The sequence below is a fragment of the Mytilus edulis genome, chromosome 3 (assembly GCF_963676685.1).
Source record: "Mytilus edulis chromosome 3, xbMytEdul2.2, whole genome shotgun sequence".
In the NCBI taxonomy this organism is placed as follows: Eukaryota; Metazoa; Mollusca; class Bivalvia; order Mytilida; family Mytilidae; genus Mytilus; species Mytilus edulis.
In genome coordinates, this window is record NC_092346.1 from 74,113,090 (window position 1) to 74,138,364 (window position 25,275).

Genomic DNA, 25,275 nt, shown 5'->3' on the forward strand with positions numbered 1-25,275 from the left:
AAATGACAATTAAATTGATTATTATTATTAAATGGAGGGTACCATGATTATATATAAGCTGAAATTGAAGGACTGGCGAAAAATAGTGCAAGTTGGAACGGCTATCTTCTGTCAAAAGTTATTTCCATTCATTAACTGAATCAGCAGCTTTACTTTAGAGCAGATTAACTTAAAAGAGTAGAGACAAATTATCTGTCAAAGAACCAATTTATTCAAACAAAATTCAAGTTGGTATAATACATGTACATTTGTATCAGAGATACTGTCTAGTTGTCTAATTGATATAAAATAACACGTTTGTGATCTGATATAAATCAAATGCCTAATTTAGGTAATAACCTTTATGAAACTCGGTTATTATACGGTAACTAAAATGATTATACTTGAGTTCAACTGTATGCATACAATCATGAAATTACATAAACATTGATAATAAATTATAACTTCTACATTGAATACTATAGTAAAGCAATTATTCAAATTGAATGTTTAAGATAAATAGTTCATTTTTGACTTCATATAGTAAAGCAATTATACAAATTAAATGACTTTGTTTAAAATAAACAGTTCATTTTTGACTTCATAGTTTTAAGATGTTACCTTTCCTTTAAAGCTAGGTATCCTGTCCTGATTCTGTTTTATTTGATCAAAACTAATCCAGAGCAAACTTAAAATTTCAATGGAATTAGGTGAATGATAATTGCACACTTTCGGATAATTCCCTAAATTTGATAAGGTGCATAACCTTCAAGTTTAAAAACCTAATAAGCCAAAATAAAACTTGAACTGTTTAATATGGTCAATGATCTTTATCAAGAAATTCAAAAGGATGTTTAAATGGTACTTTTTACTACGGTTTTTATGTTTACCATCTCGGTGGTCTTGTTATAGCACTCTATAGTACGGGAATATAAGCATATATATAATACTGGAAGGTTGGTCGCCTCGGAGTAATTTGTCAAAGAAGAGTAATGTTTCTTGCTCCTGACTGTTAATTTGAGAGCTAACATGTTTAAATCTGACTCAGTGAGTTAGTCTAGTATAAAATAGGTATCTTTGTATTGCATTGACATGTTATCGTTCTGAATACAAATGTAATATTTGCCGCTGGACAAAGAACGTAGTCATCAAACAAAAAGATATGTCTCTTACAACTAAAATGTGATTGGATAACAAATCAAATTCATTTTCTGTGACTATATAGAATCAGAAATTTTACCAATTTTATACCTAAACAAATAACTTTAAAGTCGCTATCCGTATCGTTGTGGTTATGTATGTGTTCATACGACCAAACAAATGAGTGATTACCCTTTTCGGGTCTCATTGCAGAACGGGATAGGTTCAGGTAACCAAATTGTATACCCAGTCAACTTGTTGTACTAACGTAAGAATGCACATACGAAAAATATTGTATGTATTACGGTATCAATTATGCGTAATATATCAATTGATTTACAATAACATAATTACACTGAATGCAATCCTAAAACGGTTAATAAAATGCTTAGTCTAGATTTAATGCTATTGAGACTAAACCCAGATTAACTGACTATAAGTGTCTATAATCTCATTAATCTGCAACAGAATGTTATTCTGATCAAAAGTAACGTATTGAAAACAATGGGAATGTAGTACTAAACTATTTAATATTTTCAAAGTATTTTGTTTAATTAATTGCTTTAGTATTGCCGAGGTATCTCTCAAATATCGACCGCAAGGAAGGTCTGACTAAAATTCATAGTCACATTGCTTGTCGTTTATAAGTTTGTGAAATGGTTGTTCTGACTCCCCAACATACTGTTTACCAAATTTACACTGTAGAAGATGCGCAATACTTGCAGTATTACAAGTAGTATTGCAAAATATAGTACATGTGTTTTGTATCAGTGCATGGAGTGGCTGTTGAAAGTTTGGGTATGCAGTATTTGCTTCACACGTCAGACATCGTTTGTTCCAACAGCCCTTGCAAGAGTCCACACGATCTCAATCGAATGAATATAACCATCATTGACAACAACACTGTTTGGTATTAGGAAAAGAGAATTACTTTGGAAAGACTTTGAATCAGATGGCTTCAAATGAGATCCGCAATGAAAATGAGTTATTTATACCGTGTAGTGTTAACCGCTGCACCTGAGTGTGCGAGTTTGGGGCATGGGGTACATAAATTGGCAGTCTCTGTTGTAAATAACAAATGTGTGTTAACTGAGAACTGGGAACAGTATATATATATATGTTCCTGCTGAGAAATATCTTAACTTTCGAGATTGTTTCAGTATAATCAGAATTGATTAATTCGATTTATTTGCATAATACTGAAGATAGATATTAATATTTTATCCGAAATAGTTATTGATATGTATTTATTGTTTCCTTTTTTGATACTGGTGTTATTTTGTACGCCTTTTAGGTGTATATATAATTTATTTACTCAGTACAGTATTGTTTTACATAACGATAAAATGTCCTCGTAAGAAAGATACTTGACTATTATCTGGGTTTTTTACATATACATATATACATATCATATATAACTCATTAACGGACTTTACTTATGGACGTTTTTCAACTACACTTACTTAAAAACAAAATGAAATCCTAGATGTAAATGCCGTACATAAAAAATGAATAAAAAGGTCAAAAACCGAAAAAGTTAATAGATTTTCATATTTTACAAGTATAGCATAAAACTATGAAGTCTCAATTTAACCATAAATCCGACCTCTTCACTATCATAATTTAAGCTATATCACGATTTAGTCATATTAAATTAACATTGGATAAAGGCTTTATCATATTCTGAAATTAAATACCATCTTTGATATAATGTGTTACAGTATAAAACATAAATATACAAATATGATCCTTAAATTTAATAGGACAGTAAACTTTGTCAGTTATGCTAAATAATAATTATTGAAATTAACGCCCTAGTTGTATATATAAAGTATTATGTTGCAGTGATAGTACAGAACAGTAAATATCACAAAGTATGTTACTGAACTTAAGATTTCAAAGCAAATTGTACGTTTCTCATATCCAAATTAAATAAATAAATGAATAGTATATCAATGTCTTACTTATAAATTCATTTTAAAGTGACAGACACTATAAACACGAAATAAACCTTAAAATAAGCATCTCCGACTGTGTACATATAGACTCGTGCCATGCTATTGCACCGTATTAGAGATAGCGACATTTTACAGTATATATAGGATCATTATTTGATATTAAAGACTTGATGATATTATATTTAAAGTTTCCAAAGGTTGAAATATTGGTCTTCTAACCTGGCCATTAGTCAAAGTAATGTGTAGTTAAGTACAACAGACGAAATTTTTGTCATACATTGTTTTTTTGTTAATCGGTAACGAAATGTCTGCACAACTCAGACATCGATAGTGATGTATCCATCATTCTAAGCTATTTGTTTATTAGATCAATTTTTAAAAAAATCTCTCAACATGAAACATACATTACATACCTATGTAAATTTATATACTTGACAAATGTAATTTCAGCTATATCAAAATTAAATACAATATGAACTATAAAATTTTTTTTTGGGGATTTGTTAATGTATATTTCATATGGGTCAAAATAATAAAAATTGGCATCGGAATTCATTTCAAATTGCATGTCTTCTTCTTATGAGTACACATTTAACATTAGTACTGTATATCCCGAAGGTTGATGAGCAGATATGGTTAAAGCTATCAGTTATGTATAGTTTATCAGTTAAACAAGTCAATATGCTAAAGATATTGAAATTTTAGATTTGCGCCGTTGAACAAAAAAAAATTTAGTACACAAATGTTTAATCCAGAAATTTCGTCATCAAACCGTTTAATTTAACCAAAGTTTTATGTATATATAATTTCACTGTATTCTTCAGATAAGATATCATCTCCAAATAAAAAGGCTTTTAACCTCACCTACAATAGGTTGGATAACTAACACAGTTTGTTAACCCTCGAGAGATTCCTGATGAGAGATCATATATGTATACTGCTCAGTAAGGTTATATCGACAAAACTGCACGCAATGGTCGCCCTTAGTTATATGGATTGGTGTTGTTAGGTTGGTGGCAAAACAGGTTTTAATCGTATGTCTCTAAGCGATAACACCTACCATTGACCATTCTTTGGATTTAGTCAGTCGGTTATACGACTGATATCCTGGTAAAGTTGGAGAACGTTGACTTTAGAATTAATATTACTACGAGGTTTTTTAAAGAGTTCGCATTGTATTCACAACGCTTCAGTAATTTAGTGCGTCTTTCTCTCCTGGTTCGTAATTTCTTGAGTATGTTTCGCCTCCATCGTCCATTTGTCTTTTTCTGTTATGCTTATATTAAAATTGTGACAAAAAATGCAAGAAGAATGAGTTTCCTTCCGATAATGAAATGAACACCAATGCTTCTCAATCTTTTCTTTTCAATTGTTTGGTAAAATTATTTTGTGTATAAATTGAAATTTCTACAGACAAAGTCTGAACTCTTTAGTTTATCACTGAAAACATTCCAATAACTCTCAAGAAAATCTAATCGATCATTCCCTGCTTTTTCATGTACATCCAATCTACCTTTTCTTATTTACGAAACTGGTTGACAGTTGTCTATAATACTGTTGATTTAGTCAAACGTCTGTAGCTGTCAAACTAAATTTTAGACCCCCTTAACACAGAATTGTCAATATTTTGAGTTAGAGCTGGTAGACGTTCCTAGACTCTTAATTTTACTATCATTTACAGTTATCGAGTGCCTGTCTTGTCAATCGTTTTAATTTGTATGTCCTTTGTTGGGCAACGAATGACACAGTTTCTAGGAACAGTTCCCCTGTTTTGATATGAAACGGATAGGTAAGTCATAAATGATACTTACTCATATGTCAACACTGCTGCACAGCAAAATTGCATTAATTGTATTGCATATCAAGGTTATTCAAATATTATGAAAAGAAAAATGATATTAGATCCACAACAGAACTGTAATGACAACGTTGGGATAATTTTACATTTCATGCTCGACACCTTTAGAGTTAATTGATCAACTATCAACTATATCAAACATATCATCCTTCCTCAAAAGATCTTAGTATTAAAGGGACTTTTAAATATCATTAATCAATTATACTGACTATATTAAGGTGTCGGAACTTAAAATTCGGGTGAAATGGAGTATTTTTTTTCATAATCATATAAAAAATCTGTTTGAAGTTGGTCTAAATACAAAAAACATACAATGCCCTTTAGGACATCGATGATAACTATTTAGTGTCTCCCGTTATTTCGCACATTTACACATTTAAAACGACTATTACTGTCATAACAGTCAGGTATACTTAGAGTCGCGAATTACTGTTCTCGTATAATCATAGGTCACTTGAGCTTCAAACTTTACATGTACATCTTAAAAAATTCATTTCTACAAAAAAGATATATTTCGTTGTTTTTTGTATCATTCTATATTTTATCCAGTTTTATTTATTAAATCATATTTTAACTGAAATAATAAATGATAAAGAAATGCAAATTACTACCTTTTCACCTATGTATATCTATACATTTTTAAATCTCTGAGGATGACTGAAAGATGCATTTTCAATCGGTGGAAACACTGTTGTAGCTAGCAAAACATAAAACTCCACAGATGTAGAAAATGTTAAACCAGCAGAATGAGTCGAGGCCAAATTACGGAGATGGTCTCAAACAAAATCGACAGAACTATAATAGATTTTCACTGTCCTGATTAAGTGGCACGCAGCAATCAATATTTAAAAAAAAAACAATTTAATAAGCACCCTCATTGTGAATTGGATCCATGCAAAAAAAATGCCATCCTTTGATTCCAGCAGCAATTATATCGAAGTTTCTTAAAATGTATCTTACCTTTTGTGTGTCTTATAAAGTTTATGTTTGATTTCCCTTGTACAGATTGCGATACTTAATCCAGAGCAATGGCACTTTATTCCAAATAAAGAAAGAAATCTGAAATGTAAGCAGGTTGTTCGGCACTAAATTTATCAATGAAAATTGATTTCTAGTCCTAGTACGATTTAACAGAACAGGTGCTTGGTTTAAATGACCCAGACACCACTGTGCACTGTAAACATGTATATCATACGTTATAGGTAGTCGGTTGTCTTTACCTGTATCACCTAAAATAACGGGACAGCCTTTCATATCAAACAAATGTAAACATACTTTTTTTTATACAAATGCATGTATTACATTCATTGCTTACTAATGTCTGATTGAGTTTATTAAATAAATGTCAAAAACCTAACATCTTGGCTTTGAATACAAAGAGCCAAAGTTAAGAATTTGAAGAAAAAAATCTATTGCTTCTTTCCTTTTAGTTGTTGTAGTTTTTTGCTTTTTTTCAACAAATTTTAAATCAATTTTTTGCACACTACTCTATTCAATATCAAATGTTTAAGAGTGCTTAAAGTGCTTTGTATTTATCATCCATACATCAGGATAGGAAGACTTATATGGAAAATCAAAAGCTGTACCATAAAAGGCGGAACAGAGTGTGACATGGATATTTCAAAGATAATAGTTTAATCCTGCTAACAGAGAAAAGCATGAACTCGAACTGTCAAAGATTATGTTTTTCATCGAATAAGAAAAATATATACAAGAAAATAAAATTGATTGATAACAAATATTTTGTTATCTCTCTTAAAATTATTAAGGGCTCATTTTCGCTTCCAAAACGTGAGGCTAAAGACACCAAAGCGACATTTAAACTCATAAGTCGAAAATAAACTGTAAACACCATGGAAAACCAAAAAGAAAAACAATCATAACATAGAAAACTAAAGACTGAGCAACATGAACCCCATCGAAAACTGAGGTGATCTCAGGTGCTCCAAAAGTGTACGCAGATGCTCATCCACATGTGACACCCGTCGTGGTGCTGGTATAAGTATAAACCCGGTGATAAGTCTATGTCATTCAGCGATTGTTGATCGCAAGCTTATTAGTATAGTGTATATATTTAAAACCCGAATGAGAAAACTTGATGCATTTGTTATTGTGTGGGTTTAAGACATAATTTATGGTAACCTCATGGTCTCAATATTTTAAGATACTGTCTCATTGATAGCGTATTAAGTTATCCGTTCTATTTAGATGACATTTCAAGTTAAAAACAAACAAACAATATTAGATTAAAATGTCAATTTTCATAATCTCTGAAAAACGAATTTTCAATACAGAATACACCTAAACTTCTGCCTATATTTACATTACAACGTATGGAATTTCGATCGCCAATATGTGAGGAATTTATAATTTGATAAAGCAAATCTTTTTGCAAAGCCAACAAGTTCAATATCTAAGTAAACTTGAAATCGTTTTTAAAAATACACATAAGTTATAGATTCTATATGCAACCAAATACACCTTATATATAGTCTCTTCTCTTTAGAAAACACAACACAGACACTCAAGTTTCTATAGGCAACCAACTACACCTTATAGTCTCTATAGAAACCACAACACAGATATTCTAGTTTCTATAGGCGACCAACTACACCTTATAGTCTCTATTGAAAACACAACACATATATTCTAGTTTGTATAGGCAACAAACTACACCTCTATAGAAAACACAACACAGATATTCTAGTTTCTATAGGCGACCAACTACACCTTTTAGTCTCTATAGAAAAAAAAAACACAGACACTCAAGTTTCTATAGGCAACCAACTACACCTTATAGTCTCTATAGAAACCACAACACAGATATTCTAGTTTCTATAGGCGACCAACTACACCTTATAGTCTCTATTGAAAACACAACACATATATTCTAGTTTGTATAGGCAACAAACTACACCTCTATAGAAAACACAACACAGATATTCTAGTTTCTATAGGCGACCAACTACACCTTATAGTCTCTATTGAAAACACAACACAGACATTCTAGTTTCTATAGGCAACCAACTACACCTTATAGTCTCTATAGAAAACACAACACATATATTCTAGTTTCTATAGGCGACCAACTACACCTTATAGTCTCTATTGAAAACACAACACAGACATTCTAGTTTCTATAGGCAACCAACTACACCTTATAGTCTCTATAGAAAACACAACACATATATTCTAGTTTCTATAGGCGACCAACTACACCTTATAGTCTCTATAGAAAACACAACACATATATTCTAGTTTCTATAGGCAACCAACTACACCTTATAGTCTCTATAGAAAACACAACACAGACATTCTAGTTTGTATAGGCAACAAACTACACCTTATAGTCTCTATTGAAAACACAACACAGACATTCTAGTTTCTATAGGCGACCAACTACACCTTATAGTCTCTATTGAAAACACAACACAGACATTCTAGTTTCTATAGGCAACCAACTACACCTTATAGTCTCTATAGAAAACACAACACATATATTCTAGTTTCTATAGGCGACCAACTACACCTTATAGTCTCTATTGAAAACACAACACAGACATTCTAGTTTCTATAGGCAACCAACTACACCTTATAGTCTCTATAGAAAACACAACACATATATTCTAGTTTCTATAGGCGACCAACTACACCTTATAGTCTCTATAGAAAACACAACACATATATTCTAGTTTCTATAGGCAACCAACTACACCTTATAGTCTCTATAGAAAACACAACATAGACATTCTAGTTTCTATAGGCGACCAACTACACCTTATAGTCTCTATTGAAAACACAACACAGACATTCTAGTTTCTATAGGCAACCAACTACACCTTATAGTCTCTATAGAAAACACAACACAGACATTCTAGTTTCTATAGGCGACCAACTACACCTTATAGTCTCTATAGAAAACACAACACATATATTCTAGTTTCTATAGTCAACCAACTACACCTTATAGTCTCTATACGGAAAGCACAACACATACATTCTAGTTTCTATAGGCAACCAACTACACCTTATAGTCTCTATAGAAAACACAACACAGATATTCTAGTTTCTATAGGCGACCAACTACACCTTATAGTCTCTATTGAAAACACAACACATATATTCTAGTTTGTATAGGCAACAAACTACACCTCTATAGAAAACACAACACAGATATTCTAGTTTCTATAGGCGACCAACTACACCTTATAGTCTCTATTGAAAACACAACACAGACATTCTAGTTTCTATAGGCAACCAACTACACCTTATAGTCTCTATAGAAAACACAACACAGACATTCTAGTTTCTATAGGCGACCAACTACACCTTATAGTCTCTATAGAAAACACAACACATATATTCTAGTTTCTATAGTCAACCAACTACACCTTATAGTCTCTATACGGAAAGCACAACACATACATTCTAGTTTCTATAGGCAACCAACTACACCTTATAGTCTCTATAGAAAACACAACACAGACATTATAGTTTCTATAGGCAACCAACTACACCTTATAGTCTCTATAGAAAACACAACACATATATTCTAGTTTCTATAGGCGACCAACTACACCTTATAGTCTCTATAGAAAACACAACACATATATTCTAGTTTCTATAGGCAACCAACTACACCTTATAGTCTCTATAGAAAACACAACATAGACATTCTAGTTTCTATAGGCGACCAACTACACCTTATAGTCTCTATTGAAAACACAACACAGACATTCTAGTTTCTATAGGCGACCAACTACACCTTATAGTCTCTATTGAAAACACAACACAGACATTCTAGTTTCTATATGCAACCAGCTACACCTTATAGTCTCTATAGAAAACACAACACATATATTCTAGTTTCTATAGGCGACCAACTACACCTTATAGTCTCTATTGAAAACACAACACAGACATTCTAGTTTCTATAGGCAACCAACTACACCTTATAGTCTCTATAGAAAACACAACACATATATTCTAGTTTCTATAGGCGACCAACTACACCTTATAGTCTCTATAGAAAACACAACACATATATTCTAGTTTCTATAGGCAACCAACTACACCTTATAGTCTCTATAGAAAACACAACATAGACATTCTAGTTTCTATAGGCGACCAACTACACCTTATAGTCTCTATTGAAAACACAACACAGACATTCTAGTTTCTATAGGCAACCAACTACACCTTATAGTCTCTATAGAAAACACAACACAGACATTCTAGTTTCTATAGGCGACCAACTACACCTTATAGTCTCTATAGAAAACACAACACATATATTCTAGTTTCTATAGTCAACCAACTACACCTTATAGTCTCTATACGGAAAGCACAACACATACATTCTAGTTTCTATAGGCAACCAACTACACCTTATAGTCTCTATAGAAAACACAACACAGATATTCTAGTTTCTATAGGCGACCAACTACACCTTATAGTCTCTATTGAAAACACAACACATATATTCTAGTTTGTATAGGCAACAAACTACACCTCTATAGAAAACACAACACAGATATTCTAGTTTCTATAGGCGACCAACTACACCTTATAGTCTCTATTGAAAACACAACACAGACATTCTAGTTTCTATAGGCAACCAACTACACCTTATAGTCTCTATAGAAAACACAACACAGACATTCTAGTTTCTATAGGCGACCAACTACACCTTATAGTCTCTATAGAAAACACAACACATATATTCTAGTTTCTATAGTCAACCAACTACACCTTATAGTCTCTATACGGAAAGCACAACACATACATTCTAGTTTCTATAGGCAACCAACTACACCTTATAGTCTCTATAGAAAACACAACACAGACATTATAGTTTCTATAGGCAACCAACTACACCTTATAGTCTCTATAGAAAACACAATACAGGCATCCTGGTTTCTATAGGCAACCAATAACACCTTATAGTCTCTATAGAAAACACAACACAGACATTATAATTTCTTTATACAGTGTACAAGCAACCTAATACAGACCTTTAAGTTTATATCTTAAATCAACAAAATTGAAACTGTGCAAGTGGACAAGTGAATAAAACAGAAAACAGAGGACCATAACATATTACATCAAATTGAAGAAAAAAAATATTTTAGTTGTAAAGCAACCAAACAGTGATCAATTAGCGCGTATTGAAGAAAAATCAAATCATCAGTGGTGCGGGGAAACTATACTGATAGGGAATTCGAAAGTATCAATAGTAATAAAGCAGGATTTAAGATACCAGTAGTAGAAGATACCACAGACACATTTAAAACTCGTATAAAGTACATGCACAAAATCCACAAATTCCAACAGAAAATACTTTTGCATTTGGAGGATAACCTAAACATTTTACAAATTTTATTTTCACAAAATATAGATATTCTAGTTCATTCCTGGACTTGAATCTTTACCATTCCGGCAGTAAAGGCATCAGTTACAACTTTACACCTTTTGTACACTATGTTTATGTGTATACCCGAAGGACGGATAAGTTATCATATAATTTATCAGCTGTAAATGTTGATAATCATCGTGATGACATTAAGAATAATATGTCAGCGATAAAATCTTCACCAACTTTTGATTCTGTTGAACTATATATATGGGCATACCTGTGGGTTCTGTTGATTAGTCGTAATCAGCAAAACAAAGTCAGTAACATATGACGTTACTGGCAATGCAAACGCTTAGCTGACAAAAGGGACAGCGCAGTCTATTGTCATGCGTCTATCATATATCTCAAAACTTGAAAGGAGGGGGGGGGGGGGGGTCACAAAATAATACGTACCAACTTCCCCGAATTTCTTTCAGTACCAAAGACAAAATCTAAAAGGTTTTAAAACATATTTGCTTAAAAAATTGAAAGTCTGAATGTAACGCAATAGTTTTTTACAAAAACTTGACACATTTTGCTTTATTTGAAAATCTTGCATTGAAGGACATCGTTAGCCAACAACAATTGAAAGGTGTTTTGTCCTTTCTAAAACACAAAATAGAGCTCATTCTTTTTAATAACATTTGCTCTTGGTAAAGAATTATTTTCTATTCATTTTTGTGACAATTGCTCGAAATTTGTACCATCAATAAACTTTTTGTATCATATTTATTAAAACGCCATTCAACTATTAAAAACACACATGCAGCTTTTTAGTAACGCGGAACATTATTTACATCCCAGCTCCTTTGTTCTAACAGGGGTGATCTGAGCCGGATCACCCCAACCAGATCACCCCAGTTTAGGTTTCTTTGTTATGCATGCTTTCCTTTGTTCTGCAACATTTTGGCGGGAATGTCAAATCCAGTATAAAACTTATAATTAATTATACGGAGAAGACTATCTATTAAAATTCACGTAGAAAAAATCCAATGTATATGCTGAGATTCGAACTCAAGACCTTTAGCATATCAAGCCATGACACATACCACTTGACCAGGACGACTGGATTCGAACAATCAGAAATTTAACATACTTAAAGGAAGCAAGATATTTTTATAACTGGGTCGAGTTGGCAGACCTTTACTCAGTTAAATAAATGAGTTGTCCTTTTCGTTAAATAAATGAGTTGTCAGACTGATTGTTCATTTTGATTTTACACTTTTTTTAAGTTGGGCGAGTCGGTTACAAGAGTTGGGCGAGTCGGTTACAAGAGTTGGGCGATTTTTTCATAAAGTGGCGATATATTGTGGGCCAATTGGCCAGTGGGGCGAGTTGATATTGTTTAATATCTACTCATCGTGTTAGGGGGTCATAAAGGGTATACATCATATAGTAATATATAAAGTATATTATAATGGTTGTGTGGCGTTCTAAACTAGATTTTATGAATTGAAAATGTTTTTTCGTCTAATCTAAAACAGCTGGGATGTAAAATAGTTATCCCATTCGGACTTGGTGTGTCAGTGTAAGATCACCCTCTGGCCTCCGGCCATCGGGATGATCTTACACTGACACACCAAGTCCGAATGGGATAACTATTAATTGAAAATGACCAGTTTGCGTCAAATAAATCCGGGGGCAACTGACCATACCTTTTTGGTGTTATCTATTCACTAAACAACCAAAAACTACTTACGATGTCGTGATTGTTTTTTTTTTTTTTCTTATCATCGATTGACTTAAAACCATCCATATTGACCAAGTGATGAAACATAAGCAAGACAAATTAATCGCAATACGAGAAACTTTTATTTTCTTACATAAACACGTAAATAATATGTGGGCTTAATATGTTTATACTCAAAGTGACATATATGGTTTTTATAATATGATATAATTAGAAAATATAAATATGATAAATAAAATGTTTAATTTATTGCATAGACGATCTGTAGACCATAAAGATACTATCTAAAATTTCAAAAAGATATGAATACAAAAATACCTGGATGAAATATATTTATTTTGATTTCGTTATGCTAATCAAAATGCGTTATTTTTAACCACACGTCACAGTATAAAACTGTATATATATAGCTGTCAACATTTTACATTTGATTATCATATAGAGGTATAGGGGAGGGTTGGGATCTTAAAAACATGATTTTTTCTTATTTTATCATAACACGTTATTGTTTTTTCTTATTCTTGCCTTGTCTTACGTATGAAACTATTTACCTTGAGTATTAAGTAATGGAAATGATTTATTGGAATTCACACTTATCTCGTCAAATTAACCTTGGTATCAGGTATATCACACATTTAGTATATTTTAGAGACCTATATCCACAGGGTGGAGGATCCGATACCATCTAATTTATGGTGGATTTTCATCTTTATGCTCACAAGATAAATAGGTTACATAAAACCAAGGTATAATCGTTTTCACCTGCTTGAACGACTGCAGTGTTGTATTGTGAATTCTGTAATTTGTGCCGCTTGGCTATTTGGCTGTAATATTTTATAAAACTTTTTTTTTCGGGTTGGATATCATCTTCATATTAAGCTTGTTGACCATTTAGTTATATCCCTATATATTAAGTAGTCAATTATATATTTGAAACTTTCCAGGAATATAAGGTGTACCAGCAAATAAATTATAAATACAAAGACGACCATATGAAGGTTATCATAACTTATTAAAGTTCCCTATAAAAGAGGGGCGAAAGATACCAAACTCATAGATCGATATTATATACTGACAATGAATTATATTGCTGTGTATACCCCCTCAATGCACCAAGTCTCATTCTGAATTATATCCGCCCAAGTATATTTACCAATGTATCGACAGCAAGCAGCAACCAAACTGCCATATCAACTATAAATGTGCTGCAAATAGCTTCATATAAAGATCAAGAAATTGTCTCGCTGGCTTTTTTTCTATCAAATATCCAAGGCATTTATGTTAACGAGGTGTATAATGTCAATATTACTTCGTTATGTTAAGCACATAAAAAAACTGCAAAATATTTCACACATATCGTTTACAAAGCTATGAAATGTGAATCCCTCGTCTTTTTATAAAAAGATAGAAGTTTTATATAGTTTCATGTTTACTTATTCAACAATAACCTTTTGATTTCATCAAGTCTTTTCCCTTGATAACAAGAGTATATTATGTACGTCTCTTGTAATACTAGTGATATCAAACACATTACAATTACCTTGCAAGATGAATTCTCGAGGATGAATTAGTAGACGCCTGTTGCATTTGCAGTAATGTCTAGTAGTTCATCTAAACACCAAAGAATACCGGCGACTTGTAAATGGTGGAACCTTTTTTTTCTAAAATAATTTAAGTAATTACCACGTTGTAACATTATCGTTTTTATTCACAGTCACCTATGCTATTTATAGTATATAATATCAGTCACGAATAGTTCTCGATGCATTTGTGTATGTTCTATGAAGAGTGTTCTATGCGTAATTCTGAAACAACAGGAAATGATATGACATCTGCATTCAAAAGATCTTTAAAGGGGAGAAATTGTTGCTGTTCTTGTAGTATCTTTAGTTTCAAGTCTACATGGCTGTTTATATATATCAATCGCAATTATTTACCCATATTAAAATTACTGAACGAAAGGACATCGATATATCTAACCCCAAAGGTTAACTAGGTTATGTAAATGAGGTTATCACTGGTAAATCATTGCTTAAGATTACAGGATAAATATATGAATATATACTAAATAAACGAACTTATTAATAAGTGTTTTCAGTATACTAGTATATAAACAAATTAAAAAAAAAAATCTCGTCTGGTACTTATGCTTAAGACGGGCGACCGTATTTCTGTGCAAGATGTCAAAGTGCAAGGCCATTCGATGCATCGTGCAGGGTGAACATCACGCTGAGTCTCTTGGCTTGTATAAAAAAAACTATTGGGATAATTCGGGACTTCATAATGTGTCTTGTTGCAAGACAAAATATCCAACATTCTCCTTTCAAGTGGAATTTCCAATTCCAGCATCTCATACAGACATACATATTTTATCAATTGTTTATAATGCATAAAGTGGCCAGAATTTCAAGCATCTTTTTCAAAGGAATAATTGAATTGTAATATACACAAAAGGGATATAAAACAGGAATCGCCGTAAATATTGCACAGTCCAACCACCAAAATAGACTATATAGCTATCTTCATGAATCTATCATCATCATCTGAGATCATCATCAGGAATCATCATACATACTTTTTTTTAAATCAAATATCTGAAAGCTTTGACGATAAAGATCGAGCGCAGCTTGTATTTCTCAAAATATTTTGTGAAAATCTTTTTTCATCTCTTTCATTCGGAAGTTATGAAATTTAAATATTTTCATTTTTTTTTTATCTTTTTTTTTTTGAATTTCATTGTCCATGAATGATAATAAAAAAATCTAAATCAGAACATTTATTTTTAGTTTTTTAGTATTTAAAGATTTCCATTGTCTTTTATATCTATAAAAAATTCAACCAGCACTTTGACCTATTTATAATGGTTTACTATTACAAATTGTGACTTGGATGGAGAGTTGTCTCATTGGCACTCATACCACATCTTCGTATATCTATGTATGGTAGATAGATTGTCTACATTAATCAAAGGCAAACCAGAACAGTCAATTTGACAAAAAAAAATCCTTTCACTTACTTTTAAAATAGGATTGTAAACAAAATGATATAACCATATAATTGTAAGAAAATAAAAATTATAAGGTTGAGTGTAAAAAATTTAACACCCATTTGATTCGTTAACAGACTGATAATAAAAAAAGATCATTTAGAATGCAGTGGACCTTGATAATATGTTTTATGGAGCGATTTGAGGCGAAAAATATCTACTTTTCTAACCGCAGATTTAGGCTGCTATCTTTTTTTTTTAATTTTGGAATCAACAGTTATCATAGATTGATTGATTGATTGATTGGTGTTTAAATTGATTGATTCTTGCTTAACGTCCAGTGGTTGAATATTTGAAAGTCGCTCTGAATGATAGAAGAGATTTCAGAATTGAAGACAACTAGAATGTCAATAAACGTTTATCTCCTTTTTCAACAGGTTTCAAAATACCAATTTTCTAGCCTGAGAAATATACTGAAAGCCAATTGAAACGCAACACCGACAGGTATTTTACTTGTAAGAAATCCACATCGACTGATCTTCTTTGGAAATGAACCAATCGTTATAAGACTTGAAAGACTTCTTAGGGTATTTTTTATAACGACTTTTCCAGCAAATTACAATTTTCAGATTTGACCGTTTACACTCTCATTTTTGTTTACAAATAAATTGAAATTTAGACTCTTGGTAGCAAAATTCAACTACATATCAATGTGATCACAAATCTGAGATTTACACTTTTCCTTTGCACATGGTCTAGTGTGAAAAAGTTTGACAGATCATTTTGTATTTATATTTATCCCTTTGGTACTAAAAGGAAAGTTTCTGAGCTGAAAAGGAAATGTGTCTGTGAGCTAAAAACTTTTCAAGAAACATTTAGTCAAAGGTTGAAAGAACATATTTGGTACTCAGTATGTGATATAAATTTTGTCAATGTTTGTTATAGGTATTGTATAGTTTATATTACCGTTCACATATGTTTAAATTTTAGTATTCACATTTCCATTATTGATTCTTTTTCTTGACTAAAAGCTTTCCAATTTTATTTACTCATTCACTCCGGTAATACTTTACTCGTTGGATTTTTTTCTGAATCAACTCGATAGATTCCATTAGTATAGCAGAAACTGCTTGCCCATCCGAGGCATCTGAGCTAAATTCCTATTCTTTATCGAGTATTCCTCAATCTGCAGATAATTTGGTTGTTAATTAATAGGATCTTTTGCTTTGGCTACAGTGACGTATGTTTTCTGTGGTTTTTTTTTATTACCTTCCGACTTCTTACTTGTTCAGGAATAACAGATAGATGATGGTGTCATCATAGTCATTAACAAGGCAACTAAACATGAAGTTAGTGCAAGATACATGAACCGCACAAATCAAAGCAGCTCTATACCGGTGAACTAACAAACAAGAATAACAACACTTTTACGGATAGCTGAAATTGATATTCCTTATCTCCGTTCGTTTTAGTTTATAAAGTATATTCGACTACAACCATCGTATTCCCCAGTGGTTAAATCGATAATTAGTCAAATATGTAAGGACTAAAACTAACTCTTGCGGACTCAAAGTCTTAAGAAGCGGAATAAGCATTGGTTTTTATAAACTAAGCATAACGATAAGATTATGCATTGTTCCAATTAATTGCCATTAAGGGGTAACATTACATCCACCTTAACACACAAATACATTGAGATATGAATGATGAAGGTAAATTGCTACTTATAATGGGAAAAATCACTATTTTAAAACTATTCAATCCCGTTCGTAATAAAGTTGTTTCACTGTTATCTTTCATTACTAGGTCATCGGGATAAACAAAAGTGTTGATTAACTTTATTGTAATTAAAGACTGTTGAGTTCTTATAAATGGTAAGTAATGGTATAGAGTATGTTTTAGAGAATGGTTGACATACGTTTGCAAGGAGCAGTGTACACTTCTTGGATGCAATATTTTGACAATTTTTGAAGATTTGTTGCATTCTGATTCTTTTTTTTTAAATATCTTGAATAACAAACGAAAAATAAGCACAAAACACCGAGTAGAACTTCCATAAAAAAAGATGACATAAACAGGAAAAAAATAATGACGTCTGTGCTCTTACAGATAAAATTTTATTTCAAATGTCAATATTTCGACAATCAACAGAAAAGATGAACTTTAATAATGACACTAATTTGAGTATATTTGACACAAACCAATTGTATGGCTTATGAATGAAAATTGCTGCACTTTATCAGAATGTCATACAGTTTTTGTCAATTACATCATAAATTCACAAATACAAATGTCAAAATGTAAAATGGACACACACTGATTAATTAATTAGAACTTATGTATTTTGTACTCTGCTACCATTCAAACAAATAAGCAATGTTTTTTTTTCTTGAAATGAACAATAACTGAAACCACAAAAGCTTCAGATAGAAAAAAGAACTCTGTCTGTATAAATAAATATACTTTTAAATATCAATAAAGCTAATATCGTCGGACGGTGACCTATAATTGCCTACATCTAAGCCATAATTTGTTCTGTTGAATAGTTGTCTAATTACCACATCTCCTTAGTATCTTATACTATAGTGTGAGTTAAAACATCACTAAAGATGTATAGTAGTCCAACAGTTTAACCAAAAACAGTACAGAAAGTGTATATAAAAAGATGTGGTATGATTGCCATACACACAGAAATAAACAACTATAGGTCACCGTACGGCCTTCGACAATGAGCAAAACCGATACCGCATAGTCAGCTATTCGTATGACTTGAATCGAGTACACGTTCACATGACATGTACAACTCTAAAATAGCTCTGTGTTTAGACAAGTTGTCAATAACTTAAAACATAAACTAATTTATACATACATTTATAATACGTTCTGTAATTGTATCTAATTTATTTCTTTGCTCTCACACATGCACAGACATTCAATTTGGAGACCAACAAGTTTATCGGGTATTTTACATGTTAGTAGATAAATCACGATTAATGTCGGCATGATATGAAGTTGTGTTTGAAACACTGCATTTAATTTAATTTTGATCAATTGCAAACAAATCCTTGTTGGCGGCAATTTCATTCATTTTACATTTAACTCTTAGCAACCTGTAAATGTCATGAGAATCAAACATGTTCCAATATATTTTCTGTCATAGTAAAAATCATTGCTTACAGTAGAACAAGTCGATTATACTTTCGCTACAGTATTGCTAATCCTTAACAACAGAGACTTTAAAGGTTGTTTAAATTTAAAAAAAAAAGAAGAAAAAAAGGAGGTCACAAGATGAATGCAAGCTTGCCAAAAAGGTGTTCTTTTACATCCTGTGTTATATTTGTATTGACCGTGAACCATATAAAAGAATAAAATTCTGTTTTTAATATGGATTGGCAGAATTCTATCTTTTTCTTATTATCAATTTGGATAGACACTGATGAGATGTTTCTTAATATGGACAATGGTGTCTAACCAGTTAGCAAGTATGGTAAAGATATTGTAAAAGTTGGCCTTAAATATATTCTCAACAGGTGCATACATGAGTAACAGTTCTATAGTAAGATGTTATGAAATTCAACGTGAAGTTTTCAAATCAAGATCCATAGCCATTGACATAAAATTGACTTTATCAAACTATTTTAGATAAAAAAAAACAATTCTATAGGAAAAAATAGATGAAAGTGAAAGGATATAATATAAATAGGTACATATAATCACATAAAATAAAACATAAATTAAACCAACTTTCCTACCTACCTTTTTGGTATGTCTTTACTTTGTCAGCATTAAAAGTACGTTTTGAAGAATGAGACTTGAGATTAATTTGAAAATTCCTAATGCCAACTAAAAAGCCATGAGACACAGAAATTATCAATGAATTTGGTAATGTCTATCCGGTTACACTTCTATTAACTATCATTCGTTTTAAAGCGACCTAATAATCAGTACGCGTTAGTATTTTATAAAACATCTAGTACTATTGGTATACAGGTAGTTGTACCTGTTACACTGAAATAACGTCATGCACGATGATATCATTAAATTTGAAAAGTTGAATTTTGAAATGTTTGTTTAAGATAACTTTATAAAGGCTAAACTTTTATCAACTATTATGATCTAGTTGTACAACTTTAAGTAGTAAGAGATGCACAACTGTATCTTGTGCAAAACTGTCGACTTTTTTTTGTCCAAATAGCAACATTAATTTTGATTATAGTAAACACACTACCTGTTTTTTTTTTTTTAAATAAAATTACTATTATTTCTAATGTACCTTCCATTTTTTACAACTCTGTACTCATGACACCCTTCGTTCAAAACATCACTTAAGTTTGTTGTGTCTACAGCGTTTCGTAGTCAATATATGAAGTATTTGGGACATCTTAAGTTTATCTTTAACATATGTTGTAATACGTGAAAAGGAAGATAGAATTTATCACAAATATTGGACACAGCATAACCACGACATAAAGCACTGCACCTTCTCCGTGGTGAATGACATATCATGGTTAATTAAATGTGTCATTGCTAAAACATATCATGGTATCTAATATGTGTTTTGTCTATGACATATCATGGTTAATATATTTTATGATTATGATATATCATAGAAAGTGGTATGTGTTATGGCTATGCCACATTTTGGTAAATGATATGTGTTATGACTATGGCCTTTCATGGCTACTTACATGTCTGATGACTATGGCATAACATAGTTGTTGATATGTGTTCTGTTTATGACATATTATGGTTAATAATATGTGTTATAACTATGAAATTTCGTGGTAAATGATATGTGTTATGTCTATGACATATTATGGTTAATACTTTTAAAATAGTATTACTTTTTTATGACTATGCCATATCATGTTTGATAGTACGTAGCATGACTATAACATATTATAGTAAATAATTTGTGTTATAACTACACCATTTCATAGGTAAAAATATGTGTTATGACAATGACATTTCATGGTTAATAATATGTGTTATGACAATGACATTTCATGGTTAATAATATGTGTTATGACAATGACATTTCATAGTTAATAATATGTGTTATGACAATGACATTTCATAGTTAATAATATGTGTTGTGTTATGACAATGACATTTCATAGTTAATACTATGTGTTATGACAATGACATTTCATAGTTAATAATATGTGTTATGACAATGATATTTGAATTCATGGTTAATAATATGTGTTATAACAATGACATTTCATGGTTAATAATATGAGTTATGACAATGACATTTCATAGTTAATAATATGTGTTATGACAATGACATTTCATGGTTAATAATATGTGTTATGACAATGACATTTCATACTTAAAAATATGTTTTATGACTGTGAAATATTATTGTTTATGACATACGTTATTAACACGACACGCCATGCTATGCGTTATGTTTATGACATATTATGGTTAATATTATGTGTTATGGCTATTCCATTTAATGATAAATAATATGTGTTATAACTTTATACAGAATGGCTAAGCTAAATATTTGTCATGTCTTTTATATTTAATGGTTCGGCTAATGCAAGGAATGTCTATGGCTTACCATGGTGCAAATTGTAGATGACATATCATTCTTCGGTTAAAATATGTTACGTCTATGTATCTCATGGTTAGGTTAGTATGTGTTTTGTATTTGACATCTATCAATAACATTGTGAAATGTTTATTTAATATACGGTTATAAGATTAAATAGTTATCGAATGTTTGTATTGTATAACTTGATGAAGTAAATAATTGTATTTCGTGCAAATCGATCGACACATTAAGAAATCATGTCTGAATAAGAAGAGTGGTTAAAATCATCATAAACACTTCACCTAATATTTTTCATTATTTTCGAAAACAAGAAAAATGGCAAAATTCTTGAATTCTACGTTCGGCTATATAAATGATATTATCTTTTAACTGAGCAAGAGTAAGGGGATGTTACCTGACATTGGTCTACTAAAGTAAAACTTTATAGTCCTTGCTTGTGGAAAAGGGGGAAAACTGTAAAGAGACGCATGTGGAAAAAAGTTAATTTTGTTGCCCCTTTAATAACAATTTCAATATGAAAAGAATTTACTCAAAATAACAATGCTGAATCACTTATTTCTAAAGATCACGACCCTTCTATTGTCTGTCATGTTACAGGGACAAATAATCTTATCATCAAAGACTTTAAACTTTGTCAAATGAAAGATAAACATTGTTTATATTTTATTGTTACATTACATTAATCACTTGGCATTGGTTCACATGACATGCTGTATTACAATGTATATATTCACATTCACAATAGTCTACTTAGAAAATCACACAAGTGTTTTATTTTTAGTTTTTATTCGTATAAATCACATAGCGTGGGACATCTTTCAGTCCCTTTGATTGTTCTACTTTGTGGCAGTATCATTATATGTCCTGACATTGAGATAATATCATTATAAACATGTTCCTACGTTGTGACAATATCATTATATGTTCTTACGTTGTGACAATATCATTACATTTTCTTACGTTGTGACACTATTATTACATTTGCTTACGTTGTGACAATATCACTACATGTTCTTAAGTTGTGACAATATCATTACATGTTCTTACGCTGTGACAATATCATTACATGTTCTTACGTTGTGGCAATATTATTACATGTGCTTACGTTGTGACAATATCACTACATGTTATGTTGTGACAATGTCATTACATGTTCTTACGTTGTGAAAATGTCATTACACGTGCTTACAATGTGACAATTTCATTACATTTTCTTATGTTGTGACAATGTCATGACACGTTCTTACGCTGTGACAATATCATTACATTTTCTTACGTTGCATCAATGTCATTACACGTTTTTACGTTGTGACAATATCATTACATTTTCTTACGTTGCGACAATGTCATTACATGTGCTTAAGTTGTGACAATGTCATTACACGTTCTTACGTTGTGACAATATCATTACATGTGCTTACGTTGTGACAGTATCATTTGTTAGATTGTGGCAGTATTATTATATGTCTTGACATTGAGATAATATCATTAAAAATATGTTCCTACGTTGTGACAATGTCTTTACACGTTCTTACGTTGTGACAATATCACTACATGTGCTAACATTGTGACAGTATCAAATTTTACATTGTGGTAGTATCATTATATGTCCTGACATTGAGGTAATATCATTAAAAATATGTTCCAAAGTTACGACAAAATCATTACATGTGCTTACGTTGTGACAATGTCATTACACGTTCTTACGTTGTGACAATGTCATAACATGTGCTTACGTTGTGACAATGTCATTGCACGTTCTTACGTTGTGACAATATCATTACATTTTCTTACGTTGCGACAATGTCATTACACGTTTTTACGTTGTGACAATATTATTACATTTTTTTACATTGTGACAATATGATTCTATGTTCTTATCTTGTGACAATATAATCGTATGTTCTCACGTTGTGATAATATCATTACATGTGCTTACGTTGTGACAATATCATTACATGTGCTTACGTTGTGACAATGTCATTACATGTTCTTACGTTGTGATAATATCATTACAAGTGCTTATGTTGTGACAATATCATTACATGTTCTTACGTTGTGACAATGTCATTACATGTTCTTACGTTGTGAGAATGATATTACATTTTCTTACGTTGCGACAATATTTTTACAATGTATATGTTATGATGGTGTGACAATATCATAACATTTTCTTACGTTGTGACAACATGTTTTTACATTGTGACGGTATCATTATATGTCCTGACATTGAGATAATATTATTATAAATATGTTCTTGCGTTATGACAATGTCGTTACGCGTTCTTACGTTGTGACAGTGTCATTACACGTGCTCACGTTGTGACAGTATTATTACAATGTATATGTTCTTATGTTCTTTCGGTTCAACCCGAGTCTTGGTTTATCAATTAGTCCGGGTCTTCCAGAAATAGTTTTCGATTTTTGAAGATGATCTTTTCAAATATATATGGTTGCAAGGCGTATTATAAACTTTTTTTTTTATTAAAGAACATAAATTTAAAAATGATCGTTTTACGAGTATGTACTTGATTCATTCTATGTATCTTAGTTTTGAAATTAAAATGGGAGCAAAGGTGTGCGCATCGGAATAATAACTTATCTTAGAGTATTTAAATATTTGTTGTGAACCACGCCAAATGAACTGTGTTCAAAAAATGATTATCAAGCAAATATACTATCAGTAAAAATTTTGACATAGTTATCTATTTTATACCTTTTTATACTAGACCTATTTCTCCTAAAATACTACATCAACCCACTTCATTTCGTTTGCATTACGATAAGCTATCAGTGTATAGGCTATCTGTCGGTTTGAAGGACTTAGTCATAGTTTTGAAGGAATAGTATTTGTGACGTTATGTTTACATATGTATTACGACTATCTAGTGATATTGTCTTTGAATTGAGATATAAAGGTTATCGATGTCATCCTCCCTTTAGTTTTAAATGGTTTGTGCAAGTTCAAAGAACTAGAATTACCCTTATATAGTATGTTATCAACTCATATCTTTTATAGAGCAATGGGTTTAACCAAATGTTAAGAGGGAAATATGATTGGATAAAGTCAGTTTTCACTTGAGGATATTAACTTATTATTGTCTGGTATATTTTTCGCCTCATATAAATACTGTTCCGTCAAATTTTCCTTTTACTTCTTTTTTTGATGTTGTTGCTGGTTGCTAACATGTTCCTTGCATACCGGGTTTAGGAATATACTTATTGTATAAATCAAATGATGATGAAGTTTAAAAAAAAAAAAAATGCCTAGAATGCATGATGAAATAAGGTCAGACACAGTCTCCTCGTTCATGAACTCGAACACTATTGAATCAGAGTAAAAGTCAATAGGTGGATTGCTAGCTTGCTGCCAATCAGTAGTTTTGGATGGAGAAAGCTCATCACATATTGATGTAGAATTTGGGTTACCCCAAGGCTCTGTCATTGGGCCTTCGTTATTCATGTTCTACACCAAGTTGCACGACATGCCTGATGCAATTAAATCCACTATCCGTCTATTTGCAAATGACAAAATATCATAATATCTTACAATATCAAATGACAAATATTTGAACGACCAACCCACACAAGTGCAATGTACTTACCATCAACTGGGAAAAACAACACCATTGCAACATCCTACAAACAACATGGTCACACTTTAGACAAGAGGGACGAAAGATACCAAAGGGACAGTCAAACTC

At 31.5% G+C, this 25,275-nt stretch overlaps 1 protein-coding gene across 7 annotated transcripts in view; it reads right to left on the bottom strand.

Moving 5' to 3' along the window:
• LOC139517421 (papilin-like) overlaps positions 1 to 19,983 on the bottom strand; it is a 125,575-nt gene extending 105,592 nt beyond the window's left edge. For 5 of the 7 annotated variants that reach the window (XM_071308423.1, XM_071308416.1, XM_071308422.1 and 2 more), the window contains exon 1: positions 19,762 to 19,983. The gene's annotated coding sequence lies outside the window, so the exon portion shown is untranslated. Of the gene's footprint in view, positions 1 to 5,895; positions 6,144 to 19,761 lie in introns of those variants that run through there. The other 2 variants (XM_071308418.1, XM_071308414.1) reach the window with 2 other exon arrangements.
• Positions 19,984 to 25,275: the final 5,292 nt, after the last annotated feature.